Here is a 6,000-nt window from a genome sequence, read left to right on the forward strand (position 1 = left end):
AGAATGTGAAACTCACAAAGAAAAGCAACAGGTGATTTAAGGCACCACATCCACAAGCATCCGCTCACTCCACCACAAACAACACCCTTTATTTTGCATTTTGTTTGTTAGGGAATAGTATTGGGCAATGGGCAGAATACCCCTCCTAAGGAATTGAACACAAAAAGCTGGTGGAAGCATTATAGATTGTTTCAGTTTGTTAACATACCTGAGAAAATAGATGTTCAGTATATGCATGTCATGAATAAATAAAAGTTCAAACAAAGACGGTTTTTAACCTAAAGATCTTGAGGGAGAACTATGAAAGGGGTATTGGTACACAACTATCAAAGGAGAAAGGTCTCCAAGAGAAATAGGGACACAGTTATAAAATGAGATGGGTATACAAGTATAAAAGGTAAATATGAATACAGATATAAAAGGGAACAGATTAATTTGGTGCACCAAATTGGTTAGACCTGATGTTTAAAGTCAAGTTGGGTGCAGATGAACTCAACTTACTCTTCTCAGAAATATTCTCCCCCTTATTGTCCTTGTGTTGTCCCACCCCCCCACCTTCCCTTCGTTTCCTTCTTGATTTCGGAATGGAGGGTCCAGTTACTATACTAACACACCACATTTCTTTTTAAACTGCTCGGGAAAAGAAAACAAGGGAAAGGAGAATTAATTATGTTTGAATTTTGCTTTGAAAGGTGTCAGAAAAGCTTGACAGAAACAGCTGGAGAGAATGGATTCCAGAGGGATTTAATTAGAGACTGGAAAGGAAGAGGTGTTAAGTGGCTGGAGTCTGTTCAGCCCCTTTGTCAAACTAGTTCGATCATAGGCTGAGTTTTAAGGATCTTCTACGCTATAATTGAAATAACACCACAGAGCAGGTATCACGTCACTATGTCACCCTTCATTTACACGTGGAGAGTCCTTGACATTGACCCAGTTCCCTCGGTGTGAACAGAACTCCTGTTAATTTATTAATTTATTTTTACAGACACTCCTTTTTTTAATTACCCCCACTCTACTGCGTAACTGCGATAGTGCTTATATTTGCCCCAGCAAGAACTCCTGTTTATATCTGTCATCCAGGGCTCCCTGATTGGACCAGATTTACAGCCCCAATCAGGGAACTTTTTCTCTATGAAGTCCACCTGGCTGACCTCATTACAATCACTACAATAACTGTAAATACAGTTCGTGGGAGATGTCAGTACATTCTGATGGTAACGATGCAGAGGTGTGAGCTCAAATCCATCACATCAGACATACTTTTGTTAAATTTAGTTAAATAAATCTAGAATATCAGGAATGGTAACTATATTACCAGATTGTTATCAACAACCCAACTTGTTCACCACTCTCCATCTCTGAGAAGGAAGGATATCTGCTCTCTTTGCCTGGTCTAATCTAATCTTTGTGACTCTAAAACCACAGCAATACAGCAGGTTTTAAACGTAAAGTAGTACGAGGTTGGGGTGGAATTGGCAGCAGAGATTATGATCTGAAATGTGGTACTCTAAATCCAGTAAGCTGTAAAGTGCCTCATCAAAAAAATGGGCTGTTATTGTTTGAATTTGTTTTGCAATTTATTGGAACACGGCAGCAGACAGAGAATTAAATTGACAGGCAATTAGAAGCTCAGCAATGCTTGAGAACTACAGGGAGATGATATAAAAAACAGTCACCGAGTTGCATTTCATAGAATCCCTAGTGTATGGAAGCAAGCCATTCGGCCCAACACATTTGCACCAACCCTCCAAACAGCATCCCACCCAGAACCCCCCCGTAACCCTAATTTCCCATTGCCAATCCACCCAACCTGCACATCTTTGGATTGTAGGAGGAGCCTCAGACAAATATGGGGAGAATGCGCACACTCGACATGAATAGTCACTCAAGGGTAGACTCGAACTCGGGTCCCTGGCGCTGTGAGGCAGCAGTGCTAAACACTGAGCTACATGGTAGACTAATTAGTAAAGTTAGGTTACATGGGATTCAGAGTGAGCTTGCCAAATGGATGCATAATTGGCTTAACAACAGGAGACAGAGGATGCTGGTGGAGGGTTGCTTTTCGGATTGAGACCTGTGACCAGTGGTTTTCCACAGGGATTAGTTCTGGGGCCTCTTTTGTTTGTCATTTAAAAATATGATTTGGATGAGAATATAGAAGGCATGGTTAGTAAGTTTGGAGATGGCACCAAAATTGGTGGCATAGTAGACAGTAAAGAAGGTTTTCTAAGATTACAAAGGGATCTTGATCAAATGGATCAATGGGCAAAAAATGGCAGATGGAGTTCAAGCTGGATAATGTGAGGTATTGCATTTTGGTACAACAAACAAAGATAGGGCTTATACAATTAATGGTAGGGCCTTGGGTGGTGTTGTAGAACAGAGGGACCGAGTGGTGCAGGTATATAATTCTTTAAAGTTTGCGTCACATGTGGGCAGGGTCAGTCTTTTGATCAGTCCTTTGAGTATACAGCTTGGAAAGTGATGTTGAGGTTGAACAGGACATTAGTGAGGCCTCTTTTGGAATATTGTGCCCAGTTCTGATCGCCCAGTTATGGGAAGGATATTATAAAGCTGGAGAGGGTTTAGAAGAGATTTACCAGGATGGTGCCGGGTATGGAAGGTTTGAATTGTAAAGGAAGGCTGGATAGGCTGGGACTTTTTTCACCGGAGTATAGGACATTGAGAGGCAACCTTATAGGAGTTTATAAAACAAGGAGGGATATAGATTGGATTAATAGCAGTTGTCTTTTTCCTAGGGTATGGGATTTCAAAACTGGGGAGCACATTACTAAGGTGAGAGGAGAAAGATTTAAATAGAGACATCGGGACGATTTTTTTACACAGAGGGTGTTTCGCATATGGAATGAATTTCTCCAGTAAGTGGTGGATATGGGTACAATTAAAACGTTTAAAAAACATTTGGATAAGTACATGAATAGGAAAGATTTGGAGGCATATGGGCGAGGAGCAGGCAGGTGGGACTAGTTTCATTTGGGATTATGATCGGCACGAACTGGTTGAACCAATGGGTCTGTTTCCATGCTGTATGACTCTATGACTCTGTGGGTCACCATGCTGCCCAGGGTTCCATTATAGAGGAGACATCTTCAAGAGCTAGGAAGGTTGTATTCCAAACTGAAAGTGCAAGTACGTACTCCCTTCCTTCTTTCACTGGATATGAACTTTACTGTCAAGACCAGCATGTATTTCTCATCCCTAATGAAAATGATGTCATGTTAATAGATTTCAGTAAAACTTTCAACAAGGTCCCACATGGGAGACTAATAATGGGTAAAAACAAATGGGATGGAGGGTAACTTGGGAAGTTGGATCCAAAATTGACTTTGTGGTGAAGACCAGGGTAGCATTAGAAGGCTGTTCATGGAGCCCAGTGTGCAGTGGCTTACCACAGGGATTAGTGCTGGATCCCTCATTGTTTGTGATATTTATAAACAATGTCGATGAGAACATGAGAGCAATGACAAGTAAGTTTGTGGATGACACAACATTTGGTTGGGTGGTTGACAGTGAGAAAGAGGATTTTAGATTGTAGGAGGATGTCGATGGATTGGCCATCAGGGCTGATCAGTGGCAGGTGGAACTTAAGCTCGATAAGTGTGAGGTGATGCACTTTGGAAGAAGTAACAAGACAAGTGACTACATACTGATTGACAGGACATTGGGAAGCCCAGGGGAACCGAGGAATCTTGGAGTGTTTGTCCACAAATCCTTGAAGATGGCAGGACAGATTAAGAAGATAATTAAGAAGGCACTTTATCAATCATGGCATTGAATATAAAAGTAGAGAGGTCATGCTGGAGCTGTATACGACTTTGGCTAGGTCACGGCAGGAGTACTGTGTGCAGTTCTGGTCCCCACACTATAGGAAGGATGTGATTGCCCTCAAGGGGCAGAGTGGAGATTCATCAGGGTGTTGCCTGAGAAGGAGCACTGCAGCTATGAAGAGAGGCTGGATAAGCTCAGGTTGTTTGCTCAAGGGCACCTGATAGAAATGTATAAGATTATCAGAGTATGGACGGATGGATAGAAACCAATAGTTCCCCTTAGTTGCTGGGTCAATAACAAAGGGGCATAACTTTAAGGTGAAAGGCAGGAGGTTGAGAGATGACTTGAGGAAGCATTTTTTTCACCCAGAGCATGTATGGGTCTGGAATGGATTGCTGGGGAGGATAGTTGAGGCAGGTAACCTCACAACCTTTGAAATGTCATTGACTTTAAGTGTCTTAACATTCAAGGCTATGGAATTATTTTGGAAAGTGGGGCTAATGCAGGTTTAGTGTATGTTTGGCAGTTACAGACATGATCGGCTGGAGGACCTTTTCTGTACTGTATGATTTTATCAGATTAACTGTCCTTGAACAGAGTGACATGCTGAGGCATTTCAGAGGGCAGTTAAGAGTCAACCACATTGCCGTAGTTATGTGTATGCCAGATTTCCTTTTCTAAAAGCCATCAGCGACTCATTTTTTTTACAGCTATCATTGATAGCTATAATGGCCACAATTAGACTTGATTGAAATTCCAGATTTATTCATTGAATTTAGTTTGCACCAACAGATGTGGCATGGTTTGAACTTGTGTTTGTAGAGCATTAGTTTGGACCTCAGGTTTACTAGCCCGGTGACATTAACGCTACGCCTTACCACATCACCACCTCTCCCACTATTTACCTGGATCAAACAAAAACAGAAATTGCTGGAGGAACTCAGCTGGACTGGCAGCACCTGTTGGAGACGAAACAGAGTTAACATTTTGATTCCTGTGACCCTTCCTCAGTGGATTTGTTTGTTTCAGGTTTCCAACATCGTTGAACTTTTTTGTTTTATTCTACTTTCGCCTGATGTGGTGTTCTGGCACTTGGACAATAGGGAATGGAGGAGGTAAAAGGGGAAAACATGGTGCTGCATAGGAATCTTAAATCATCTGAAAGGGTTAATACTGAGGAGCACCATAAGCATCATCTATTCTAATAATGTCTTGAGAATTTCAGGACTTAACTGTTTAGGATCTTGAAGGAGTGAAACCCAACATCTGGTCCTCATAAAAGTCTCTATAACAATATCTAATACTGAAACCTGTAACTTGTTGCTTACATGCAGTAAACAAAGTTTTGTTAAATACAATGAGCTCTTTTACTTAGACTAGGAAGAGATTTTCCTTTACCACATTAGACTGAGCAGATTCTGTAATTTGCTACATTGAAGAGAATGATGTCAATAACCATCAGCATGAGGAAGAGCTTGCATAGCAGTGACCTAACACGCCCATACAACATTAGGCAATGGAGTGATTTGATTTGACTGCTCATCCAACATGGTGAGACCTTCAGACTCAGCTTCAAGTCGTTTGCTCAAACAATACAGTCAGCAATGGGAAAGAGGTGAAAACTTAAGAACACAACAGAGAAGACCTTGTTGAATACTCAGAAAGGGAGAAGCATGTCATAATTGATAAGAGATACGATGCAAAAGGAAGGTTAGCAAGTGGATATGGAGAAATAGTAACTTCAAAGCAGTTACAGACTACATCACAAGACAATGGTCTGAGCAACTGGTGCCAAGTCAGAGTTCAGCACACATTGAAAGGTCCATGAGGAAAATTTAAAATTTCTGGTGGGCCAGGGGCAACTTTAAAACAACAGTCATCCAGGCTGGGAAGGAGAGATGTTTAAGATTACTTACTACACATCGTTGCCATAGTGAGAGGACACCACACAGCACAACTATAGAAACAGAAATGAAGGGCCTTGAAAGATGATATTAATCCAAGGTCGTAGATCCAGGGACACCACAATGTCAGTCATTAAGGTAATAAAAATAAAAGTAACTACTGCAGATCCAGAAAATCTGAAAAACACACAGAGAAGCTTGAGAGACTCGGCAGGTCTGGCAGCACTGGAGAGAGAAACAGAGTTAATGTTTTGAGTCAATGTGGCTCTTCTCCCATGACCTAACTGCTGAAGCATGGACCATCTGC

The sequence above is a fragment of the Chiloscyllium plagiosum genome, chromosome 20 (genome assembly GCF_004010195.1).
Source record: "Chiloscyllium plagiosum isolate BGI_BamShark_2017 chromosome 20, ASM401019v2, whole genome shotgun sequence".
Classification (NCBI taxonomy): domain Eukaryota; kingdom Metazoa; phylum Chordata; class Chondrichthyes; order Orectolobiformes; family Hemiscylliidae; genus Chiloscyllium; species Chiloscyllium plagiosum.